Source organism: Cryptomeria japonica, chromosome 5, assembly GCF_030272615.1.
Source record: "Cryptomeria japonica chromosome 5, Sugi_1.0, whole genome shotgun sequence".
Classification (NCBI taxonomy): domain Eukaryota; kingdom Viridiplantae; phylum Streptophyta; class Pinopsida; order Cupressales; family Cupressaceae; genus Cryptomeria; species Cryptomeria japonica.
In genome coordinates this window covers 516,148,688-516,176,297 of record NC_081409.1, presented here as the reverse complement: position 1 = coordinate 516,176,297, position 27,610 = coordinate 516,148,688, and positions in this window count along the sequence as shown.

The window sequence follows — 27,610 nt, the reverse complement described above, 5'->3', positions numbered from 1 at the left end:
CAGCTTGACTTAAGAGAGCCCCTTTCCAACCTGCAAGTTTTTTGTGAAATTTATCAACCAGCGAACTCCAATAGGAGTCAGGAGGGGTAATCCCCATGGGGAGACCAAGGTAGGTAGTAGGAAGGTCAGCAATCTTACACTCCAGAATTCTACTGATCCTTTGTTGTCTTCTCTCTAGGGTATTAATGAAAAAGACATCACTTTTGGCCCAGTTAATAAGCTGCCCCGTAGCAGAAGCATATTTACACAAGGTACTCTTTAGAACTTTAGCTTCTGAGATGCTTGATTCCCTCATAATTATTGTATCATCAACAAACTGCTGGTGTGAACAAATAAGGTCAGCAGAAGAAGGTTGGAGGCCCTTAAAGGATCCTATCTGCACCAAGTTTTCCATGGTCTGACCAAAGCATTCTGCCATAATAATGAAAAAACAATGTAACTTGTTATGCATGCAACAAGATTGGGAATATTGCAAGATTTTGCAGAAGAAAGAATGTACCGACAAACAAAAGAGGATATAATGACAAAGGCAAGGAAAAGGTGAATGAAATCAAGCAAGAATTTTCTAAACAATGGGTCAAGAAGAGAAATCAGAGAAATGATGAATCTAGCTCTGCACCGACAGAATAGAGCAATCCTGTACAGGCAGGAGATTATTCATCTAACTAAGGAATAATCCTTAGGGGTAAGGCAAATAATTGAAGATCATGTATTTTACCCTTAGATGGTGGTAAGAAGTCATAATTCTTCTTTACCGACACATATGTTGAGTTATATAACCAATGAAGCATTTAATGTGGTTGTCAGTTAACTTTTTGGTTATAAAGTATTGAAATTTCTCATTTTGATTCACCAAGCATTCAAGTATTTAAAGAGCACAAAAGTAGAGTACCGACATTCAAAAAGCGAAGCAACAAAGATTTTCAAGGCATCCAAGGTTTTCACTTAAAAGGTATTTATTTAACAACATGACTTCTTCATCTTTTGTTCCTGAATTCATTGCAAAACCTATTGTTGTGGAGAATATCAAACATCTTAGACCAGTCTTTAAGATAATCCCTAATATAGCTAAGATGGATGACTCTATTGGTGCATTTTCAAAAATTCTAAAGTGAATTATGTTTGCAGAAGACCCTATGGCATACATTCATTGTAACATTGAAGATTTAGGGTTTAGGATATAAAGAGCATGTTCATGAATGTCATCACAAACAAACAAGGTGTAATCTAACCTAAACATAAGATTGTGGAAGATTTAGGGTTCATAGACATCCTTCATATGCCTAAATTTGAAGATGAAACTATCTGATATGTTCTTAGTAGAGTTCACAATGAATTCTTATGGCTAGACTCAGTTTAGAAAATCACTAAGGAAGTAATTAGGATTGTTACAGGTTTACCCTCTATCGGCACAAGGCCTAAGAAGAAGAAGAAAATTCCAAACAAATAAGTTATGAACTTTACCGGTGCTACATCTAATAATAGATCACTCAGGGTTAGCGACAGCTGATAACAATGTTAAATATGCTAGTATGGTTATTGGATATAAGGTTGCACATACAAATAGGCTAAATTCTATTTCTAGTCTATGCATTCACAGTGCTTATGAGATGATAAAGAATAATGCTCAAATTGACATTTGTGAGTGGTTGAAAGATGCACTAATAGAAAATTTGGACAAAATCAAAGGTGACAAAAAGGGAACCTTCAAATTTGGAAATTTGATTGTATGTTTAATGCTATACTTCTCAAAGGAGATTCCCGGTATAGGCCACAAAGACTTTTCCTATGATATTTCTGTTGGAAAATAGATTAAGGAGGCAGTTAGCGGCATGGGTTCAGAAGGTAACAAGCAAGTAAAGGAATATTTCAAAAACATTCAAGCTAAGATGAAGCAAAGGGAAAGAATCCCTCAGAATATTGTTGATAAATATGACAAACAGATATGCTTTGTTATTAAGAGAGATGAAATATGGATGGAGGCAGTTAAACCTAGAACTATTTGGGTAACTGAGATGCGATATGAAGTGGACTCAAATATTTTGGAATCTTATGCCAAGATACTTCTAGATGCACAACCAAAACCTAGTGAAAATATCTTTGGCACTGCTGAGACCATAGAAAAAGATGTTGATATTCAGAAGCAAAGGAAGAAAAAAGATAAAATATTGAAAGGTGCTTCGAATTTTGCTGAAGATCTTACAAAGGGATTGTTGAAACTTGATCAAATGAGTGGTGTTGTTGCAAAAGAAAGAAAATCTAAACAACAACCGATAACACATATTTCCCCTGTCGTTACCTCATCCGACTCTGATAGTGACAAGGCTGCAATTTAAAAGGGTGGATAGGAAGAAGAGAAAATCCTCACCGGCACCTGCTCCATCACCTAAGAAGACAAGGACACTTAGAAAGAAAGAATAGGTTGTGAGAGAGCCTAGCAGTTTGAAGAAGAAGGTTACACAAAAGAAACCAGAACAAAAGGTATCTCATACTCTTTCCCGGGAAGAGCTTGTTAATGAAATAACTTAGGATGGAGATCTCAGTAATGTTAGTAAGTTTTATCGTTCTTTTAAAGATTCAGATAAAGACACTATTGGAGAGAGCATAATTTTGTACTTAGATATATATAAGAAAGTTCTTATTGAAGTCATTGATGTTCTCCCTAATGACTTATATCTGAGACTTGAAGCTAAAAGAATGTCTATTATAGAATTGGATAAGAAATTGAAGGTTGAAGCATTGTTGGTTGTTCATCCTGTAGACGTATAAAAATGACCATATTTCTAAATGAATATTTTATGTTCATTCCTATATTTAGTTAAATCTAATTTAATTAAATTACCTACATTCTTCTATTTTATTAAGTAAATTATTCAATTTACTTAGTTAAATTCACTTATGTCATTTAATTGAATAAATCATTTTATTCAATTAAACCCCTTCTTTCTACTTTTAATTAAATTTATATTTAATTAATAGTTTACCCCAAATTGAATAAATCTAATTTATTCAAATTCCCAAATTACAACTAAATTGAAATAAAACATTTTATTTAATTAAATCCTTTTATTCCTCATCCACTTCCAAAATCCCACATCTCCCACTTGCCTCCTAAACCCCCTTCTAGACTCTTCTAATCACTTCTAAATTAGCCTCACCCATCTCCTAAATATTGTCACATCCCTAAGCAAGGGGAAGTCACTTCTCAAACCCTCAAAGTCTTTGAAAACCATTAAAGGCTACAACAACTTAACTTTGAAAGTCTTCCAAACCATTAATGGTTAACTCAACCCTCCAGCATGATTAGAGACTTTCTCTAAACTCAACCCATATCTAACCCAGGGGTCTCGTCAAGCATCCATTGCTTTGACCATGGTTATCCCTTTAACCCTTGCACAAGAGTTTATCCTTTGGGTAAACGCATTATCCAATGGATAATCTTAACCTAACCTTAACCCTTACCCCCTAGGGTAACCATGAGGTCTTCTCAAGCATTTAATGCTTCCTACCTCTCCTCTCATCTGGTCTTATGTTGACAATTGTCACCATTTCATTGGTGAAAATTGTAAACATGGATTGCCAACTTTCAAACTTGACCCTTGATTAACTCTTTCAATCCTGGCCATCCATTGCCCTATTTTCACTATAAATAGAGCTCTCCTTCCTCCATTTTAAGGATCCATGCAAGCTTTAGTATCTCATTTATACTCAATTTTATCAACGCATTTAGCCTCTTTTGTATTAGGAAATAGTCTAACTAAGCATTTTTAGAGTATTTTCTTTATCATTATCTTAGAACATCAACTAGTATATCATGTTAGGATAGTGTTTCTACTAATCTTGTCATCTTGTAATCTAGTTTGTTACATTTGTAGAATCATGCATGTTGTTATTTTGGTATGGTTTTGTCATTGATGTCAACACCTACTGAAAACTAGCACTTTGGAGATCCAGCAGCATTCACCGGCAAGCAAGTAACTATTGCAACAATTACTGGTATATGGTTCACCGGTAGGATATATTGTTCACCAGTACCTGGAATGATATGGAAGACACTTGGTAATGTCGAAGACATCATGTGGACACTTTGTTTTGAAAAATTAATCATTGGTATATTCATATTTGCATATTTGCTTTTACCAACAAATAGGTCTAGGTTATCTAGGGTTACACCGGCAGGTTTATCTTTTCCAGATCAGCATGGCATGCTATAGAAATGATTTATTATTGTTGTAAATGCATTAAGCCGACATGTTCAATCTGTTATTGCATCGGATATGATATTGTATGTAAAATGATTTTATTGTAATATCTTGTAGAGCCAACCTACTAAAATTGGTCTTAGGGTATGGTATATATGTAAGATCTTATTTGTAAGATCAAGTGTGGAATGCGAAAAAGAATTGAGTGAAGGTATATGCGAGATTAAGCAGAGGAATACATGAAGAAATCATTTGAATGTGAAGCTAGGTTTTTGTATAAGCATATTAGCATTACATCGGTACTGAATCCAGCATATGAAGATGCTATTTTGTGCAGTACATTCTTATTGGATTTAACCATCCAACTGTAGTCAGTGTGACTCCCATTTTGTGTGATTGAGTAGTGAGCTCTAGGCTGTTGGCCTTTCTGCATGTGCAGACCCCATTTATGTATACTTACTATCTGCACTAGTATCATCTGATTGTGGGTAAGGTTTCCCATCGTGGTTTTTCCCCTTACAGGGTTTCCACGTACAAATATTGGTGTTATGTGTTGTGGATGACTTTATGTTTATGTTTCATGCATTAATCTTTACCGGTATAGCAATTTACTATTAACACTGTCTACCGACATACTTAACTGGTTTACGGGTATTAAGAATTGAGTTGGTTAATTAGTTTTTGGTTTGAATTTATTAGACAACCGATTCACCTCCCCCCTCTCAGTTGTCTCGGGACCTAACAATTGGTATCAGAGCCTAGTCCTCTTTTGCAGAAGTTTAACAACCTGAGGAGATACAATGTCTACTAATTACTTCAGGAAGGAAAGTCCTAAAGGATATGGAAGATCAAAATGGAGACACATCTGAATTGCATTGGTAAAGACATCTGAGAAGTTACTAAGAATGGTTATACTACTACTGTAGTTGATCAGACTGCTCCAACTACTTTAGCCAAAGATGAAGAGAATGATTGCAAAGCAAGAGAAGCACTTTTGAGCACATTATCAGATCAACAAATCATGGGATTATCAGATAGGTCTACTGCTAAAGCTATTTGGGATCATTTGGAAGCATTGAATGAAGGAGATTCCACAGTTAAAATTGCAAAACTTGAAAGCTTCTGAGTCAGGTATGAACATCTGAAAATGGAAGAAGATGAAAGGATTTCTGCTTTTATGGAAAGAGTAAATGAAATTTTTTTGGGTATTAAATGTTGTGGAGGAACTCTGAGTAAGGATGAAATTGTTTCAAAAATCTTAAGAGGTTTGCCACCGGCATATAAAATGAAGGTTACTACTATAAATGAGTTGAGAACAATGCCTAATACACCAGTAACTAGGAATACATTGATTGGAAAACTTTCATCCTTTGAAATTGAGGAATTTGGTCCTCTTGCTACTATAAAGATAGATTTGGCCTTTAAAGCATCAACATCATCTGCTCCATCATTTGACAAATCAGACTGGAAAGCCTTTTATGCAAGAGAACTTGAAGAAACTAGGAAGGAAAATGAAGAGCTTGAAGAGCTTAAAGCATTATTTTCAAGAAAAATGCCAAAAGGTCCAATTGGAAGTAAGTATGAAGGTAAAGCACCCTTTAAATGTTTTAACTGTAATAAGACTGGTCATATGGCTTCGAGATGCCTTGATAGATATGCTAGACTAAGAGAAGAAGCTAGAAGAACATACAAGCCTAATCCTGAATATCAGAGATACAGATTTAAGAAAAACAAAGACAAATCTTGTTACATTGCTGATGAAGGTGTGACTGATGATTTTGATGAGGATCCAACAGACAATGGATTGGTTTTTGTTGCTATAATAGAGGATCAACCAACACCTACTGCTCAACCGGTAGAACAAGCCCTAGCAGCTAAAGTTGAAGCAAAGGATGAATGGATCATTGACTCAGGATGCTCACACCATATGACTAGAGACAAAGGTAAATTCTTGAACTTTCAAGAGTACAATGGAGGTTTAGTAAGATTTGGAGATGACAAAGCATGTTCAATCAAAGGTAAGGGTTCAATATCTCTTGATGGTAAGCATAACACTAACAATGTCTACTATGTTGAAGGATTAAAGCATAACCTTTTAAGTGTTGGTCAATTAGTTGAGAAGGGATTTCAGTTACAATTTAAAAATGGAAAATGTAAAATCATGAATAGAACTGGTTTGGAAATTGCAACCGGTAATCAGACTAGAGGCAATATCTTTCATTTGAATAACAGTGAAAAGGCATGCTTAATTGCACATATAGATGAAAGTTGGTTATGGCATAAGAGACTATGTCATGTAAACTTTGGCTGCATGGTAAAAATTAGTACTTCTAAGGCAGTTAGAGATCTACCTAAAATTGTGAAACCTCAAAATACAATTTGTAAGGAATGTCAATTTGGAAAACAAGTTAGAGCTAGTTTCAAAAGTATTCCAAAAAAATCCAATAATGCTCTTGATTTAATTCACACTGATTTATGTGGTCCAGCTAGAACTAGAAGCTTACAAGGTGATAGATATTTCATGCTAATTATTGATGATTATTCTAGAATGTGTTGGGTTACTTTTCTCAGAGAAAAATCAGAAGCACTTGGAAAGTTCAAACTATTCAAAGCAATGGTTGAAAATGAAACCGGTAAGAAAATCAAATGTTTAAGATTAGATCAAGGAGGAGAATTCACATCTAAGGGCTTTAATACATTGTGTGAAGTGAATAGAATCAAAAGACAATTATCAGCACCTCAGACACCGCAACAGAATGGAGTTGTTGAAAGAAAAAATAGAACTATCTTGGATGCAGCAAGAAGTATGTTATCAGAAGCAAATCTACCAGATGTGTATTGGAGAGAGGTAGTTAGCACTACTGTTTATACATTCAACAAAGTTCACATCAAAGGTGAAACCGGTAAGACCCCTCATGAACTATGGTTTGGTAATACTCCTACTCTTAAGTATTTTAGATTTTTTGGAAGTAAATGTTATATTAGAAGAGATGAATATATTGGCAAATTTGAACCTAGAAGTGATGAAGGAATATTTCTTGGTTATTCATCTAAGAGCAAGGCATATAGATTTTTTAATAAGAGATTGCAGAAAATTGTTGAGAGTACTGTTAGAGTAAAGTAATTAATTAACTTTGCTCTCCTCTTAAGATTTCTCTTTATGCATACATTAGTCATTTAATAATTAATATTTAATTATTAAATGCTCACACCTTAGGGTTAGGTTTTCCTTTTGGTGTTGATCTCCTTTATAAGGATTGATGTCTTGTATTATTCATATTCTTGATTCATTTTTCTCTGATAATACATCTTTTCTCTTTGTCAGAGCCAAAACCCTTGTATTCGTTCTCTCTCTTTCTCTGTGACAAGTTTCTTGCATGCAGGTTTCTTTTGGGTTCTATGGATTTGTATTTCTCAAATCCTACATGGTATCAGAGCGGGATCTGCTTCAGCTTGTTCAGACTTTTGAAAGATTTTGAGATCCAGGTTTTGGTTGCATCAGATCTGTGTTTGTCTTCTGTTTCCATATAAAATTCATATAAAATTCATCCGATTTGGACACTTTGAGCCCAAACGGACCTCACCGTTGAGCTCGTAGTGCCCAAAAACCCCTATTTCCATATAAAATTCATCCGATTTGGACACAGTTGCACCAGGAGGCAAAAAAAATTTTGGCCCCAAGGCCGTACGACCCTAGGGCACGAAAACCGAGGCAAAAAATTTAAAAAAAATCAAAAAAAAAAATTAAAAACGCAGTTTTTTTCATTTTTTGGGCGCAGCCAATGTTAAAGAAAAGCGTAGCCACTGCCCAGCCCGGCGGCCACCGCTGCCGGCGGTAACCCACCCGCCGCGCCGCCTGTCGCCTGTCGCGCCGCCCACCGAGAGCCCGCCGCCCGGGCGCCGCCTATGCTCCACCTGCATGTCGCCTGCCACCAGCTACGCTACCCCCTCACCACTGCCCCCTGCTCCCGCCCCTGGTCGCCCAGAGGACCAGGGGCTTTCTTTTTTTAAGCTCTTGGGGGCTTAAAGGCCCATCTGGGTCCCTTTAGGAGCAGTTTTACAAAATCGGGCATAACTTGGGCGTCGGATCTCCGTTTTTTGAAAACAAATAGGCGTTGGAAAGCTGGTTCCGAGCCTGATCTAATTGATGTAGGTCTTTTTCTCTGGTTTTGCCATTTTATAGTGTTTTTTGCCAATCAAAGTCAGAACAAGTTTTTTGCACTCCAGGAGCCATATCTTTTGAATACGGACTCCGTTTTTCGAAAGCGAATAGGCGTCGGAAAGGTGGTTCTATGCTCTTTCTAGATCTATAGTCTATTTCATTAGAAAATTCTTCAGGTGCTCCAAATTTTGTCTCAACCTGTTATTTCTTTCTATCATTTTCTGGCTTTCAGTTTGTACTGGGGATTAGTTTTTTGCATTGTGGGGGGGTGTTTTCTCTTGCTTTCTATTATTTACATCAGAAAACTAGAATTTACAAACACCAATACAAAAAAATCAAACCCGCTTCTGCATCTTCTATCTAGTTCTGAAAGACCACTCAATAATAATTAAAAATTCAGAGCAGTTGAGGCACAGTTCACAAGATGACAGATAGATCTATTGAATCTCTCACACCGCATAATTACCACACTTGGAAGGGTTGCATGATGACTCTTCTCCAGTCAAAGGGGTTATGGTCCTATTTGGATGAGGTTCAGCCTCAGTTGACACGTCCTTTTGAGATTATGCAGCACAGGAACAATATGGATCAGGCTATGGGATTGATGGCTTTACACATTTCTGATACTCTCCAGTTTCATCTTGAGGGTTGTATCACTCCTCGAGCCATTTGGACCAAGTTTGAGGGACTTTTTGGTACTATCAACAAGTTCAACGCTTTGTAGCTTGAGGCAGAGTTAACTTCCTTGGTACCTGATTCATTTCCTTCTATTGAGGACTTTCTAATGAAGTTCAAACAACAAAGATCTATCTTGCAGGGTTGTGGTAAGACTGAGATTGATACAGAGTGCATTTTCCTGATTCTCTCCAAGCTTCGGGGTCCATTTCAGATCTTCTCTTCGACCTTCTATTCCACCATGGATGCCTTGGGTGCTCGCCATGTCATGCCTTCTTTTGAGGTCTTTTGTGATCGTCTGACTCGTGAGAAAGCTAAACTTAAGCAGTTGGATTCCCTTTCAGGTTCACAGAACCAAGCATTGGTAGCCCAGTCCTCCAAAGGAAAACAGAAGCAGAAACCGAAGCCTAAGAAAGATTCAAAGGCTAGTGAGAATCCCTCCAAGCCACCACCTAAGTTTGATTCAAAACCACAGTCCAATTCTAAACAGGGCAAATCTTCAAAGTCTGGTGAGTCTTCCTCCAAGACTAAGAAGAAATAAGGTGATCCTTGCAGTTTTTGTGGCAAGGAAGGACATCCCGTTTCCAGGTGTTGGAAACATTTAGAGGCTTTGGAGGAAGCCATGCAGCAGCACAATATCAGTGCACCACAGCCTCCTTCACAGCCCACAGGGAAAGGTCATGCTCTTTCTGCACGAGCATTGTCCTCAGCGTCCACTTGGATTCTAGATTCTGGTGCCTCTCACCATATGACACACACACAGGATTTGGTCACCGCTCTTGCCCCTACCGGCACTAGACATATTGCAGTTGGTGACTCAGCACAACTTTCTATTCAGGGTTCTGGTACTGTTTCATTGGATGGTGGTTGTCTTCAGGATGTGCTTTTGGTTCCTGAAATTTTGACAAACCTTCTATCTGTTTATCAGATTTGCCACTCTGGCTCTGGTAAGACAGTTGAGTTCTCCCCTCATGATGTGGTTATTCGAGATCTTCATGATCCTGAATTGGTTGTGGCTACTGGGAGTGTGGATTCTGCATCTCACTTATATAGTTTTGATGGCTTTGAGAGTTCAGACACTGTTGGTTCCTCTCTTATGGCACATGCAGATTCAGTGAGCAGGCTTTGGCAAGAGCGTTTTGGTCATGTCAATTATAGATATCTACAGCAGATGAGTACACAGGCACTTGTGATTGGGCTTCCACAGATTTCTTGTACAGATGGTGTATGTCGTGGTTGTGTCCTTGGCAAACATCATTGAGATCCTTTTCCTAAGGGTCGAGCCTCTTGTGCTAGGGTAGCCCTAGAGTTGGTACATAGTGATCTTATGTCCTTTCTGACTCCTTCTTTTTCAGGGACCTGTTATGTACTCACTTTTATTGATGACTTCTCCAGACGTACATGGGTGTACTTTCTTAAGTACAAGTCTGATGTCTTTGACTCTTTCAGGAAGTTTAAGACATTTGTGGAGAAGCAATCTGGACTTTCTATCAGGAGGATATGCATAGATAATGGGGGGGAGTATGTAAATCAGGCTTTCAGAGATTTTTGCACTGAGCATGGTTTACAACATCAGTTTACAGTTCCTTATACCCCTCAACAAAATGGTGTTGTTGAGAGAAAGAACAGAACCTTACGGGAGATGGAAAATTGTATGATACAGTCTCGAGCTATGAGTTCTTCATTTTGGACTGAGGCAGTCAATTGTGCCAATTATATTCAGAATCGGATGCCCCATAAGGCATTACGACATATGACTCCTGAGGAGGCTTGGACCCATGTCAAGCCTGATGTTTCTACATTCCGAGTTTTTGGTAGTGAGGCTTGGGCATTTATTCCTGATGCTCAGCGGATAGCCATGGAGAGGAAGAGCCGACCACTCATATTTGTTGGCTACTGTGAGAATGTTAAGGCATACAGGTTGTTTGATCCTGATTCCAGAGAAGTCTTGTTTCGGCGGGATGTCCAGTTTGATGAGTGCTATCCTTAGATGGATTCTCCATCACTAGCTTCTCCCTCATTGCCTACTCCTTCCTCTTCATCTCTTGAGGATTACTTATCTCTTGAGGATGATGTAGATCATGATCGACCATCTCCACCACCACTAGTTGCTCCGTCTTTACCGAAGTGGGCCCGTGATACTGTTGATGCAGTTGGTTCTTTGGCAGGTGATCCTTTAGATACTCATTGCACTCGTGCTCAGACATCTGGTTCTAGTCTTTTGAGTCATACCCTTTCAGATGATCCTCAAAAGTTTTTAGAGGCAACAGGACACCCAGAGTGGGATAGGGCCATGGATGAGGAGTATTCTTCTTTGATGAAGAATCATACTTGGGATCTTTGTCCTCTTCCTAAGGGAAGAAAGTTGGTTCGGTGCAAGTGGGTGTATCGTACCAAGTATGCTGCAGATGGTTCTATTGATAAGTATAAGGCTCGTCTTGTTGCGAAGGGGTTTTCTTAGGTAGAGGGTATTGACTACTCTGAGACCTTTGCTCCTGTCGCCAAGATGAATTCTATATGCCTGGTACTTTCACTTGCAGCTTCACAAGGATGGACAGTGTTTTAGATGGATGTGAAGAGTGCCTTCTTGCATGGAGACCTACATGAGGAGATCTATATGGAGCAGCCTCAGGGTTTTGTGTAGGACACTTCTTTGGTTTGCAGACTTCGACGTTCATTGTATGGTCTCAAACAAGCCCCCAGGGCTTGGTATGAGAAGATGGACTCCTTCTTGCTTTCCTCGCACTTCACACATTGTCATTCCGATCATACAGTCTATATTCAGCATCAGGAGGGTGATCTTTTGATTCTAGTGCTATATGTAGATGATCTCATCATTACAGGTAGCTCATCCTCCATGATTCAGAGTGTTCAGAGAGCTTTGATGGAGCAGTTTGAGATGACCGATCTTGGTCTCTTGCACTTCTTTCTGGGTCTACAGGTTATTCAGTCTTCGGATGGGATTTCCATTTTTCAGGAGAAGTATGCTCTTGATATGCTTCAGCGATTTGGCATGCTTGATTGCAAGTCTGCCCCCACTCCATTTCAGTCAGGTGTTGTTTTGTCTTCCACTTGCTCTACTCCTTCAGTAGACCCCACTTTATACAGGCAGTTGGTTGGCAGTCTATTGTACCTGACACATTCTCATCCTGATCTTTCCTTTGCGGTTGGCCTTGTCTCTCGGTTCTCCCATGATCCTCATGAGAGCCATTGGCAAGTAGCCAAACGTATTTTGAGATATATTGGGGGCACCACACATTATGGCATTCACTACTCTTCAGGATCCCCTCACATCATTGGCTTCACTGACTCCGATTGGGCTGGTGATGTCAATGATCGGAAGTCTACTTCTGGCTTCGTTTTTTGCCTTGGTTCTGGTCCTATTACATGGTCTTGCAAGAAGTAGTCTGCTATTGCATTATCATCTACAGAGGCTGAGTACCATGCAGCAATGTTAGCCAGTCAGGAGGTTTTATGGCTTCGGCAGTCGATGACAGAGTTTGGGTTTCCTCCAGCTTGTCCCACTATTCTTTGGTGTGACAACCAGATGCCATTCACATTTCTCGCAACCCAGTGGAGCATCAGTAGACAAAGCATATTGAAATCCACATGCACTTCATCAGGCAGTTGATTCAGGATGGTTCTCTCATCTTGGAGTATATTCCTACAGAGGAGCAGGTTGCAGACATCTTCACTAAACCTTTGGCATCTCTGCACTATCTTCAGTTGCGCTCAATGCTTGGGGTGAAGGAAGTTGTCCTTGGGGGGTCTTAGTGAGGCCTTCCTTCCTTCATGTTTTCTTTTTAACATGATTCTTTATCTCTTTTTGGAGAGGAGTTTTTTCCCACTGGGTTTTCTCCTTTACTCCGCTTTATAGAGATTTTCTTGTATTCGGGTACCTCATCAGGCCTTGTTGCCGGGACCCTCTTTTGCATTGTAGTTCCTTTGCTTTCTTCTGCATTGTTTGTAGCTGCATTGTAGCTCATCTTAAGGGGGGGTGTTAGAGTAAAGTAATTAATTAACTTTGCTCTCCTCTTAAGATTTCTCTTTATGCATACATTAGTCATTTAATAATTAATATTTAATTATTAAATGCTCACACCTTAGGGTTAGGTTTTCCTTTTGGTGTTGATCTCCTTTATAAGGATTGATCTCTTATATTATTCATATTCTTGATTCATTTTTCTCTGATAATACATCTTTTCTCTTTGTCAGAGCCAAAACCCTTGTATTCGTTCTCTCTCTTTCTCTGTGACAGGTTTCTTGCATGCAGGTTTCTTTTGGGTTCTGTGGATTTGTATTTCTCAAATCCTACAAGTACAAATGTAAAGATTGATGAACAATTTGGAGGAACTTCAAGGTATATAGACTCTGAACCGGCAACAGAAATTGTGACAAATGAACCTACACTGAATCCACTGATACAGAATGAAGATCCAGTTACCCCGGTATCATCAGAAGATTCCACAATAATTGAAGAACAACAACAAACTAAGACACCCCAGTATGTAAGATTGAATCATTCTGAAGATCAGATAATTGGAAACAAATTTAAAGGAGTTATGACAAGAGGAAGATTGGCAAATGAAGAGGTATGTCTTATTTTTCAAATTGAACCATCATCTATCAATGAGGCAGGTGAAGATAAATTTTGGATTAAAGATATGGAAGAAGAATTAGGAAAAATTGAAAAAAAATAATACTTGGACATTAGTTCCTCGGCCTAAAGATAAAAATGTAATTGGAACCAAATGGGTATTTAGAAACAAACTTAATGAAGATGGTAAAGTTGTCAGAAATAAAGCAAGACTAGTGTGTAAGGGATATTCTCAGAAAGAAGGAGTTGATTACAATGAAACCTTTGCACCAATAGCCAGAATTGAGGCAGTTAGATTATTCTTAACCTGCAAACCATATCATTGTCATCTATTAAAGAAAATCCATATAGACCTTTGAATATCTAAGAGATCAGCTTGGAGTCATACCACCACTAGTAGAGACTTAGACAGTTGATGATTGTCATCAACTGTTAGAATTAAAAAGACAAATCTTTTATTCCGGTCTTTGATGAGGAAGCTACTTCTCAGGGGGAGTAGTTGGTATTTTGTATGAACTTGAATTTTGTAGCTTTGGCATTTGATGTCAAAGGGGGAGAGATATCTATGGAAAAACACTATCTTTTGAAGAATGATTGGTATTAATCTTTGGATAAAAGCATATTTCTCCCAGGGGGAGAAATTGTTGTTTAAGGGAGATTGATTGGTTTTTTATATTTGGCATTTCTGTTTTGGCACTTTTATGGTTTTTCCATCTTGTGTTGCCATCAATGTCAAAGGGAGAGATTGTTGGTATTTTGGTATGGTTTTGTCATTGATGTCAACACCTATTGAAAACTAGCACTTTGGAGATCCAGCAACATTCACCGGCAAGCAAGTTTTATTTAACCAGTTACTGGTATATTGTTCACCGGTACTTGGAATGATATGGAAGACACTTGGTAATGTTGAAGACATCATGTGGACACTTTGTTTTGAAGAATTAATCATTGGTATATTCATATTTGCATATTTTCTTTTATCGACAAATAGGTCCAGGTTATCTAGGGTTACACCGGTAGGTTTATCTTTTCCAGATCAGCATGGCACGCTATGGAAATGATTTATTATTGTTGTAAATGCATTAAGACGACATGTTCAATCAGTTATTGCATCGGATATGATATTGTATGTAAAATAATTTTATTGTGATATCTTGTAGAGTCGACCTACTAAAATTGGTCTTAGGGTATGGTATATATGTAAGATCTTATTTGTAAGATCAAGTGTGGAATGCAAAAAAGAACTGAGTGAAGGTATATGCAAGATTAAGTAGAGGAATACAGAAAGACATCATTTGAAGGTAAAGCTAGGTTTTTGTATAAGCATATCAGCATTACACCGGTACTGAATCCAGCATATGAAGATGCTATTTTGTGCAGTACATTCTTATTGGATTTAACCATCCAACTGTAGTCAGTGTGACTCCCATTTTGTGTGATTGAGTAGTGAGCTCTAGGCTATTGGCCTTTCTGCATGTGCAGACACCATTTATGTACACTTACTATCTGTAGTAGTATCATCTGATTGTGGGTAAGGTTTCCCACCATGGTTTTCCCCTTACAGGGTTTCCACGTACAAATATTGGTGTTATGTGTTGTGGATGACTTTATGTTTATGTTTCATGCATTAATCTTTACTGGTATAGCAATTTACTATTAACACTATCTACCGGCATACTTAACTAGTTTACCGGTATTAAGCATTAAGTTGGTTAATTAGTTTTTGGTTTGAATTTATTAGACAACTGATTCACCCCCCCCTCTCAGTTGTCTCTGGGACCTAACAATGCATAGCTTAGGATGCATTTCCATAACTATTTCAATCTAAAGCATCCCTTGTTCTTGCATTAGCCATCCCTAAGTCACTTTGCTCAGTGATCTGAGTGCAAAGGCATTGGCTTGAGGGACCCTGTGAGATAGAGAACCATGGAACCAACCTTGGGAAGTTGATTCATTCTTCATGATTCCATAACTTGCACCAAGAAGTCCTGTGATTGTGTGAGCAAGCCTCTTTGAGACTCTTTTTTTACATTTTGAGTTTCATAGACTCGCTTTTCCTGCACACATTTTTGGTGCCCACCGTGGGGCTCTACCCCATTAATCAAATCGGTTTTTAAAAATAATCACTTTTGCAAGTACGCGGGAAACCGGAATCAGCATGTGGGGAACATCCCTTAGTGCATCTTGTTAACATTCTAGCACATCGCGCTCACTATTTAGTGCATCATGTCTATTCTATAGCACGTGAAGTCTTTATCTTAGTGCATCATTCCCACTAATATTTCCTGTAGGTCTCAGTGTAGGAGGAAAACAAAGTGGCGCATCCAAAAAATAGAGTATCGCATCTAAAATACAGTTTAGCGCATCAGGACTATTCAATAGCACATCCAAATTATATCATAGTGCATATAGTCCTTTTTGTAGTGCATCACAGACAGAGACATAAACTAAAAACTGTAACCAAATGTAAAAAATTTAGACTTGTTGAAGTCCACAGATTGTCTAACAATTTTGCTTGTTATTTTGCAGGGTTCTAACAAATTTCTTGTAGATAGGAGCTTAATTGTAGGATCATTAATTAGCTTAGGTTTTTACTAACTTAGTCAAGTTAGTTAAGATATAAATTTCTATTGATTCTTGTTAAAATTGAACTCACTTTTGTTTGGGCTTTAAAATGAACCACAACAACAGTCTTTTCTTGCTTTTCTAGGAGAAAAATTCTCAATTTGGGATCTAAAAAGAACAACACAAATTTTCATTTTTGCAAAATCAAAGGGCTTAAAAAGAATTTCACCATCCTTTGGTGTATAAAAGGATCCATTTTTAGGTTTTAGCAAAGTAAAGAATCACACAAAGTCCAAAGGTCATTTGCAACCAAAGAGGGAAGATCTTCCCCTTTGGATCGATTTATTTTGTTGACCAACAATTGATTTATTTTGTTGGTGAAATGTTGGATTTACTTTGTTGACCCTTTCTTTTCAAATAGATCAGAAAATCATTGCCATGAAAGGTTGAAATAAACACCATGTTTTTGTGGAGTAACATCTCCATATAGATCTTAGAAAATCATTGACTTGAAAGGTAAAAAGAACCTTGTTTGCCTTGTCTCGAAAGTAGAAGGTATATGCTCTCCCCTTAATTGGGTGATCAAAAAGCTAGACTACTCTTATGCTTTCAGTCATACAGCATTTAAATCCTTTAGTAGCCCTGCCTTCCCGAGGGGTTGAAAGACTCTTAAAGCCATTTATGGCCGGTGTGAAGGGAACGACCTAAGTGGGGAATGACTTTGTTGCCAAGAGTTCCAACCCACTATAATCAAAAGTGGAGGTTGACGAAAGTCCATTCAATGAGTTTTCTCAGTGATTAGCCTTCCCCCAGTATCCTTGAGATACGTAAAGTCTTTGTTCTAAAGGTTGGGAAGCCTCTCGAGGGAGTTTATCACTGAAGACCAAATGGGAAGCTTGATTACGAACCATAGTATAGAAACTTTGAGCCTTGGCAATATCATAGTGCAAGGGTGGGGAAGAATCCACCCCCAAGATCACTCACCATATATCTCCCAAGATAACTACTCAATTGTGAAGCAATTCACTTTGAGTTAATTTCTGGCAAAAGGCAAAAAAATAGGCACCCCCTAGGGGGTGACACGACTATTTGAGCTGATGGAGTATCGAGACTAGTGGGCTATGATATTGCTTATGACCTTTGAATAAAGTCTTTTTGAAGTGTATTCTTTGTATCCAAAACATGTTAAAAACATTGGGAATTTGAACACATCCTCGCAGAACATACACATTGTTTAGATTAAGCAAAAATGGTTGTCTCTTTGGTGTCATGCTTTCATTTGTTATCTCATAAAATCATCTATCAGTACTAAAAACTCAAAACAAACTTCCAAAATTGCAGAAAACAACCAAGTCAATATTTTTCAGGGTAGTTTTAGCGCGTAAGAGCAACCTCTTAGTGCATAGGAACCATCTCTTAGCACATTAAACGTTCTCTTTAGTGCATCAAGTCTTAATAGTGATGCTTCATCAAAAATCTAAAATCAACAGTAGCAGTTAGCATGTTCTGAAAATAGTGTAGCGCGTGGAAGCATCAGCTTAGCACGTTGAAGTCAACCTTTAGCGCATAAAGTTTAACTGTTAGCGCGTGGAGGGCCCATATTAGAGCATGACCTTTTGAATAGAAATTGAAACAAAGTTAAACAGTATAAATCAGTTAGTGTGTAGAAGGGGGCAGCATAGCGCGTAGGGTCTTTTCATTAGTGCATTGAGAACTTTCTATAGCACATCGCGTCTCTATTTTAGCGCATGACAGAAACCAGAAAAACAGGGGGCAAAACAGAGGTAAATTTGGAAAATCTTGAAAACATTTTCAGAAACCTCCTTTCATTAGCCTGAACTTTGTCAAATTAAAATACCAAAAATAGAGTATCAAAAACTATTTCCAAAGTAAGTTTCTCATCAAACAAAAGTTGTCCAAAATCTAAAACTGGTCGCATGATAAGCATATCTATCTTATCAAAATCAGGAAACCTCATCGCAGATATCAAATAGGTCCTTTTTATCTCACGGATTTTTATCCCAAAACACACTTGTTTAAAACTCCAAGTTGTCAAATTGAGTTTCCATATTGTGAAGGCTCTATTCCATATTATTTGATACACTTTGTCATGAGGGGGCATCTAGACCTTCACTTTGATAAAGTAAAACTTAAGTTTCCAAAACAAGATAAACTGAATCCAAAACAACTCAAAGGAAACCACTGATCACTCGTGCATGACTAATCTTCATAATCTGAGAAGAAAGAATATTTATCATAACATTAAGTTGAAGAAACAACAAACCAAGTTCTTCAAAACTTGCCAAAAGAAATAAATTTTTATACATCAATCGTCAACTCTTCGTATCTCATCGAACATTCCTTCGTCATGTACGATTATATATTCTGAACAAATCAAACGAATTTGACAAGGAACCTTTGAAGACTAGAGCATTCTATCAAAAATCCACATTCATTCAACAAATAAATCATGGAGGAAAGATCAATCCAACATTTTTTCCCAACAAGTGCATCACTTACAACATCCCCCTATTTGAACCACAAACCCCTGAACAAAACATTAAAGAAGAGTTCATTCCTTTTGTCACATAGAGCTTCTACTAGATGCTTGTTATTACTTGTTCTCAACAAAACAAACCAAGTGAAATGCAATCAGAATCCAACATGAATAAGAGATTATCAAATCCTTCCGAGCATCTGAATCTAGAGGACGCCGAAATTTCTGAAGAACTTCTTCAAGAATGTCAAGAAAGTGCTTCATTTCAAAAACTTGTGGAAAGACTCATGGAAAATGACATAGAAAAATACCTACTCATTCTCACAAGAAAAGGGGTTAAACTTCCTGAAGACTTTGACACAGACATGTTTAGAACAAAATCTCAACATTACGAATATCAAGAATGACAATGGGAAGCACGTGACCCTAAGCAAGATATCCCTGAACAAAACATGTTTGAACAAAATACACCAGGACAAAACATCCCTGAACAACACATCTCCAAGCAAAACATGTTGTTCCATACACCATTTCAACCTAGAACTAATGCAAGGGAAGAACTCTTCCCTCGGCAAAATAATGTGCCTTTGATTGCCCTTACTCAACAAATGCAAATGTTACAAAGACAAATGCAAGACATACAACAAGGGACAACAGTAAGGTATTCATTATATGAAATTTGTCCTTATCCGTTTGATAGAAGATTGAACATGGTGCCCTTTCCTCCGAACTCAGATGCTCCCAAATTTGACAAGTACGATGGGAAAAGCGATCCTCGTGATCATATTCAAGAATTATGCATAATGAGTCTTGAATTCACTCATGATGATACCTATTTGATGAGGTTATTCTCAAGAAGCTTGGGAGGACAAACAATGGAATGGCTATCCAAAATCACGCCACCTGTTAGATCATTTGATGAATTAGTTAACAAATTCATAACTCAATATTCCTATAACATTCAACATGCTATCACTATGCTAGATGTCTATAATACCAAGTAGAAAAACAATGAGACATTCATGGTATTCCTCCAACGTTGGCAATGGATGGTTTCGAGATATCCTCGAGATGTACTCGAAAAAGAAAAGATGGAAATTTTCATCGACAATTTGAATAGTGAGATGAGTTACATACTCAAGCTCCAATGTATACCATCTTTCACCAAATTGATCGAAAATGGCATCCAAGTAGAAGAGGCATGTGTCAAGAAAGGAACATTGAAGTTCTTCAAAGAAGGAACAAGTTCATCCAATTACAACAATCAAAAAAATAACAACTTAGACAAATCTAGATTCTGGACCAGAAACAAGAACACTAGTAATGAGGGAGGCACTGAAGCTAATGAGGCTAAATCCAAACAACCAGTATTGGCTTTATTAGGAAATCCCCAAGCTACAAAGAATCCAAAGGGTGCTAACCAAGGCACTAACACTTATGCACCAAATACTAATCAAGATCCTCTCAACACAAACAACACCAACAATGCTCAAAACAATCCCACAAATCAAGGACCTAATAATAATTCACGAGGTAACACCAACAATTTTCAAAAACGTGTCTACACACCACTAGGACAATCACTAGAGTCAGCATTTAGAGAACTCCTGGCAAACAAAATTATCTCTTTACCAGCAATCAGCAACTATGAACCATAAATCAAACCACCTTAGTGGAATGACTCTCACTTTTGTGATTTTCATCGCAACAAAGGTCATCAAACAAATGATTGCATGAGACTGAAAAACATTGTTCAGGACATGATTGATAGAGGTGATTTAACAGTGGGTGGTATCAAGACAAATGGTGACCATGGAGCCTTTAAGAACCCTCTTCCAAACTACAACAAGGATGGAGCTTCAACCGTGAACGATACACATGGAGCTCATATCAATCACATCTATAATAACACCATCAATCATATATTAGCTAAGGACAATCAAGTGAATGTCATCACAATCTGAGATCAATGTGATCATGAATCTATCAACATAACAACCAGAGCTCAAAAATATGTCTTAAAGGGACATATGTCGACAACAAACACCATACCCAAAATTCACTATGATCTAGTCAGCCAACTATACAAAACTTCTGCTCAAATATCTATACTAGAGTTGCTGAAACTTTTGCCAAAACACAAAGACATATTGGGACAAGTGCTATTAGAAACGAATGTACCTCAAGATCTGGATGCTGACAAATTCCAAGCCATGGTCGCTCATATGACAGGGCCTCACAATCTCACTTTTTCTGAGCATGATGATATCTCATTGATTCATCCACATAATACTCCTCTCCATATTGAAGTCATAGTATATAAACACCGAGTAAAATAGGTATTAATAGATGGAGGAGCTAGACTTAATATATGTACCTTAAAACTTATCCGTGCATTAGGCTTCTCGGAGGAGTCTATTGATCCATGCAAAAAGATTACTATAAAGGCATATGATTATGAAGAAAGATCCTCTAAAGGAATAGTGGTGTTGCTGATTCAAGTCAGACCAATACAAAGAGATACTATGTGCTAGGTCTTAGACATAGACCTCACATACAATATCTTATTAGGTTGACCCTAGATACATGAAATGCAAGCAGTGCCTTCTACATATCACCAGTGTGTCAAATTCCTCTATAATGGGCAGGAGGTTTCTATATCTATTGATCACAATCCATTTCAACATTGTAATGCAATGGGGGCACCCCAAGACAGTTTGGTTCCACATAATAGAGAGAAACAAAATTCCTCAGCACCAGATCTTCAACAAGAGAATTCTAAATCATTACCTAGAGATTTCAAGTAGAAAATGAAAATCAAATAACAAGGCATGGGGGAATACTCTTTGGAACCCATGTGTTTGACTAACTTACCCACATCACCTAGATCTCATGGATTACCTACAGCATCAACACATCAAGAAACTCAACCCATCACCAAGTTTGATGGCACATTCATTCAACTCGGCACTTTAGCACATGAATTCGAGGAAAAGGATATCCTCAGTTGGCTATACAAAGATGAGGAAGAAGACAAAGCAGCTACTGTGGAAATATCTATACTCACACACCTATATGGAAAAGGCTACTTAATCATGCAGCAAATGGGATACAATGGCAAAGGACCTATTGGTAAGCGTCAGGAAGGTGTCACAGAACCATTGGATCCTCCTTCACAATTTAGTAAAGACAAAAAGGGATTGGGCTTTGAACTCACTCTACTACCAATGAAGGTACCACGCAAATATCAAAAACCTCAGTGGAAAGCAAAGAAGAATCCTAGAAAGAAGCACTATTTGAGTCAACAGAGACAATCCGTAAGGAACGTGAACATCAAGAAAGGAAGCAACATCAAGGGGAGTCCATCATTCACAAGAAGACAACATCTACAGAAGTCAATCATATTCAAGAACAAATATCCAACAAAGTAGTATCATCTCCTGATAACATCATTCCTCCCCAAGGAGGGATAGTATATGAACAAATACTAAAGGTCGAAGTAGGATCTGACACAAAATCAGAGAAAACTATCAAACTTGTCTCAATCATCAAAGACCTATTCTCACCATATAGCATACCAGTTCACAGCACTAATAGAATCTGGGATGATACCTCTGAGACTGAATCCAATGAATATGAATGGGGCAGCTGCTCAAATGCTACTGAAGATACCGCTGAAAATACTATATATCCCTTTCTCAAGAAGAACATAGCACAGAAATTAGACTACTTGAATTTGGACCACAAAATATCTATGACACTAAGGAAGACGAGCAACGACATTATGAACAAGTCTATATGGAAGATGATACCATTGAAGACCTTAACGGAATCCTTGACTTCTTTAACATCCAAACCAATCACAATGAAACCTCTATCCTGACACTTACAGCAGTAGAATTTGATTCACCAAATGATTCCTTACCACTTGTCTTTCGGGACCTCATAGACTGGGATGAACCCGAAATTCATGATATACCAATTTTCCCAAATGATGAATCCATTATCCATTACTTATGTACTATCAACCCAGAAACAGACTCTACCAGTGAACAAAATAGCGATGTCTGCAATCAGGGGGGTGCCAAGTCTCTCAGTCGCAAAAATAAACCAAATAAGGGATCTATTACTGAAAACTAGTCAATGGCAGTTATGGATCACAAAAAAGTAAAAATAAAGGATGCATCTGAGGGTGAAAACATTTTTAAGGCACCTAAAGATAGGAGACTTGACACTCTTCCTAAACATTATCATGAGCGATCACCCATATTGTTTGAGCCCACTCAATCAACCAACATTGGTACTACAGAAACAACCAAAAATATACACCTTGCAAAATCTCTGATAGAAGAAGATAAACCAGAGTTTATCAAATTCTTCAAAGAAAAGCAAATCAACTTTGCTTGGTCATACACAGATATACCCGGGATTGATCCACAATTAATCATGCATCACTTGTCTATGGCTCCAGGAGCTAAGCCAGTTAAGCAAAAACTGCGAAAGATGAATCCACATGTGGCACTCATGGTCAAAGCTGAACTAAAGAAACTATTAGATGTCAGATTTATTTGACCTATTGACTATGCTGAATGGATTTCAAACATTGTGCCAGTTTCAAAACCAGATGACAGTATCAGAATATGCACATATTTTAGAGATATGAACAATGCTTGTCCAAAGGATGACTTTCCTTTACCAAGTATCAACATAATTTTAGACCTCACAACAGGCCATTCAATGTTATCACTAATGGACGGTTTTTCAGGATATAACCAAATCAAGATCGCTCCAGAGGATCAAGCTAAAACAACATTCACCTATCCTTGGGGAACATATTGTTGGAATTCCATGCCTTTTGGTTTAAAGAATGCTGGGGCAACTTATCAATGAGCAACGACAACAATCTTTCATGATATGATGCATACTTTCATGGAAGACTATGTGGATGATTTACTAGCTAAATCCTTCACTAGAGTAGAACATCTAAGCATCTTAGAAAAGATTTTTGAACGATTGGAAAAATTCCAAGTCAGGCTCAACCCTAAGAAGTGTGTCTTCGGGGTTACATCAGGCAAATTGTTAGGCTACATAGTCTCAGAAAAGGGAATTGAAGTGGATCCAGCAAAGGTACAAACCATCATGGAAATGCCACCACCAAAGAATATCAACCAACTCAGATCTCTACAAGGACAGCTCCAATCAATCAGGCAATTCATTGCTCAACTAGTAGATAAAAGTCTACCATTTAATCATCTGCTACATAAAAATGTACCGTTCAGATGGGAAGCCAAGTGTGCAGAATCCTTCTATCAAATCAAGCAATATCTGATGAACCCACCAATTCTAGTACCACTAATAGTAGGAAAGCCACTTATTCTCTACATTTCAACAATAGATAAATCTCTGGGGGCACTATTAGCACAAGAAGATCAACAAGTCAAGGAACGAGCAATATACTACATCAGCAGGACATTGAATGACTATGAGCTCAATTACACATTTATTGAGAAAGTCTGTTTAGATGTGGTCTTCACCTCTCAAAAATTCTGCCACTACATGCTAGCTCACACAATTAAGCTAGTCGCAAAAATTGATCCTCTCAAATATTTAATCAACAAAGCAGCTCTTACAGGCTGCTTGGCTAAATGGGTCATGATTCTCAGTGAATTTGATATCCACTACATGGAGCGAAGAGCTATCAAGGGACAAGTAATAGCAGATCAACTAGCAGAAGCACCACTACCTGGTAAACAACCAATGGAGATCGAATTTTCAGACAGGGACGTTCTTTCTATCTCTACAAAATAATGGACCCTATACTTTGATGGATCATTTACCGAACACGGCTCAGGTGCCGACATTTTATTCATCACTCTAGAAGGACACACCATACCAAGATCCTACAGACTTATGTTTTCGTGCACAAATAATGTTGCTGAGTATGAAGTACTAGTCATAGGAATCAAGATAGTTGTAGAATGGAAAATCACAAAACTAAAGGTCTACGGAGATTCACAACTGGTTATCAATGAAATCAATGATGACTATTAGATGAAAGATGACAAGTTGCTACCCTACAAAAGAATGGTGGATGACTTCAAATAGTACTTTGTACACATCAACTTCACACAAACACCAAGGTTGGACAATAGAGTAGCCGATGCAATGGCTACTATCGCTTCACTACTGCAAATTCCAGAGCAACAGTCTCATTATGAATTTCTGGTAGAGCAACTATTTTCCCCAACCTGTGACAATTCCGCATCCCAGGTCATCTACGCCTTAACTGGTTCAGAATCCCCCTTATATGGAATGATATATGAGTATCTTAAGACCAATATCCTACCCATCAACTTGTCCCAAAACCAAAAATGTAACTTTATCCGACAAGCTGCCCATTATACCCTTACTGATGATACTTTGTACCATCGAGGTCTAGATGGTACTCTTCTTCGTTGCCTTGATCATAATGAATCGGACTCCGCTTTACACGAGCTTCATGAGGGTATATGTGGCACACATTCCAATGGTACTACTCTTTCTAAAAAGCTTCTAAGAATTGGATATTACTGGCCGACAATGGAAAAAGATTCTTATCACTTTGTAAAGAAGTGTCCTAAAATTCCAAATCCATGGCAATCTTATACATGCACCAGCACAGGAACTGCAACCATTCACAACATCCTAGCCCTTTTGTCAGTGGGGACTAGACTTAGTTGGCAAAATTCATCCTTCATTGTCAAATGGGCACAAGTTCATTATCACTGCAATAGAGTACTTTACCAAGTGGATTGAAGCAGTCCCCATGACCACAGTGACTGGGAAACAAATTGCCTCTTTTATCCTTAATTATCTAATCTGCAAATATGGCATTCCAAGTTCCATCATCACAGACAATGGGCAACCTTTCAAAACTCAGGATGTGAGAGAACTATGCGAATGATTCAAAATCCAACATCATTTCTCTACACCATACTACCCACAGGGAAATGGTTAGGCAGAAGCATCCAACAAAATAATATTGAAAATTTTTAAGAAGACAGTCAATGATGCAGGCAAAGATTGGCATGTACAACTCAATCCATCACTTTGGGCATATAGAACTAGCATCCACACACAGACAGGAGCTACGCCATATTCATTGGTGTATGGATCAGAAGCAATTTTACCCCTGGAGGTAGAAATTCCATCTCTCAGAGTCTCTTTGAAAGGCTTAATCCCAGATGAAGAATATCAAGTTAACTGACTGCAAGAAATTGAACTTCTAGATGAAAGATGCCAATGTGCCTACACTCATCTCAAAGCATATCAGCAACGCATGTGCAGAAGCTACAACCACAAGGTCATCCCTAGAAACTTCAAAATAGGTGATCTAGTACTCAAAGAAAATCCTAGAAATCAACAGGATCAAGAAAAGAAAGGGAAGTTTGAACCTAACTGGTTGGGTCCATATGTCATCATCTCAACCTATGGATCATGCACCTATCAACTAACTACCTCAGAAGGAGATGTGTTTGACGAACCCACCAACAACATCCATTTGAAGAAATATTACACTTGAGCAGTCTAAATGCACAGAAAAAGTAAAAATACAAAAAAATTTAAAAAAATTAGAAAAGCAAAGAAAAAGATGCAATAAAAACAAATGGTGAAAACCTGGCAAACAAGCGCTATTGTGAGAGGACGTCTCCTCCATCTATTCTTATCAAACTTTTGTATCCATACATCCAAGTACTATTGGCCATTGACCAACACCTTTATCAAACTAAGCATTATCTAGGACATACTTAGCATAGTCACTATCCTTGTTTATCATAAATCATTTCATCATATCCCACCATGGCTTGGTAATCACTGTACATATCCACATTGGGCAATACATTTAGCTAGGGGCAACATCGATCTACATCCTATCCTATCAACATATCATGCATTGCAGCAGACTAGGCAAATCATGTCCAAACTAAAATTCAACAAAACATGAGAAGAATCAAACACAACTACATTTAACGGATTCACAACACATGATGGATGATTTTTTGAAGTAACAAATGTTTGCATCTTGCATGAAGTTTTGACTATTTTGGCATTTAAACTCTTTTTGAACTATTGGATCCTCTACATTTTCTCAATGATGCATCGAGCTAGAGAAAGTAACAGGGACTCCAATATCTTTTTAGTCTTCTATCTGTGAGGCGATCACTTGTACTGTACAAAGACTTGTCTCGAGATGTGATTCAAAGCACATCACTGAAAACATGATTCCACTTTGCACATACAAATGGTTTAATCTTGTCTATTTTTCCACAAGCAACATTTAGGTCGTCCTGGTTCACTTATACCTTGATGCTTATGCTATCTTGCAATATTAAAAATCATGTAAATTTTTCTCAGGTCATTATGGTTCAATTATACCATTATGCTTGTATAAATTTTCAACATATCCCAACAAACCAATGCTCAATGATGATACCTCCAAAAGAAAGCAAAACATATGACTATATTGGGATGACCAATGTAGAATGAGGATGCTGAATTAGTTGCATATCATTTTACAATTAGTTGCGTATCATGTTACAATTAGTTGCATATCATTTTACAATTAGTTTCATATCATATTATAAATTAGTTACATATCATGCATCTCATTTTTAAGATACATCTCACATCATATCATATCATACGTCTCATTTTCAAGATACATCTCATACATCTTGCATTATCACATCATATTCATCACATATAAAATCGCATAAGAATTGCATCATCATATAAAAAGCATCATCCATAACACATCACATGAGGATCAAAGAAAATGGTGTCATATATATATCTCAAAATGTTCAAATGTACAAATATGTCATGTATGTGCCCAACACAACAAAATGATCAAAATACAATAGAGACAATGT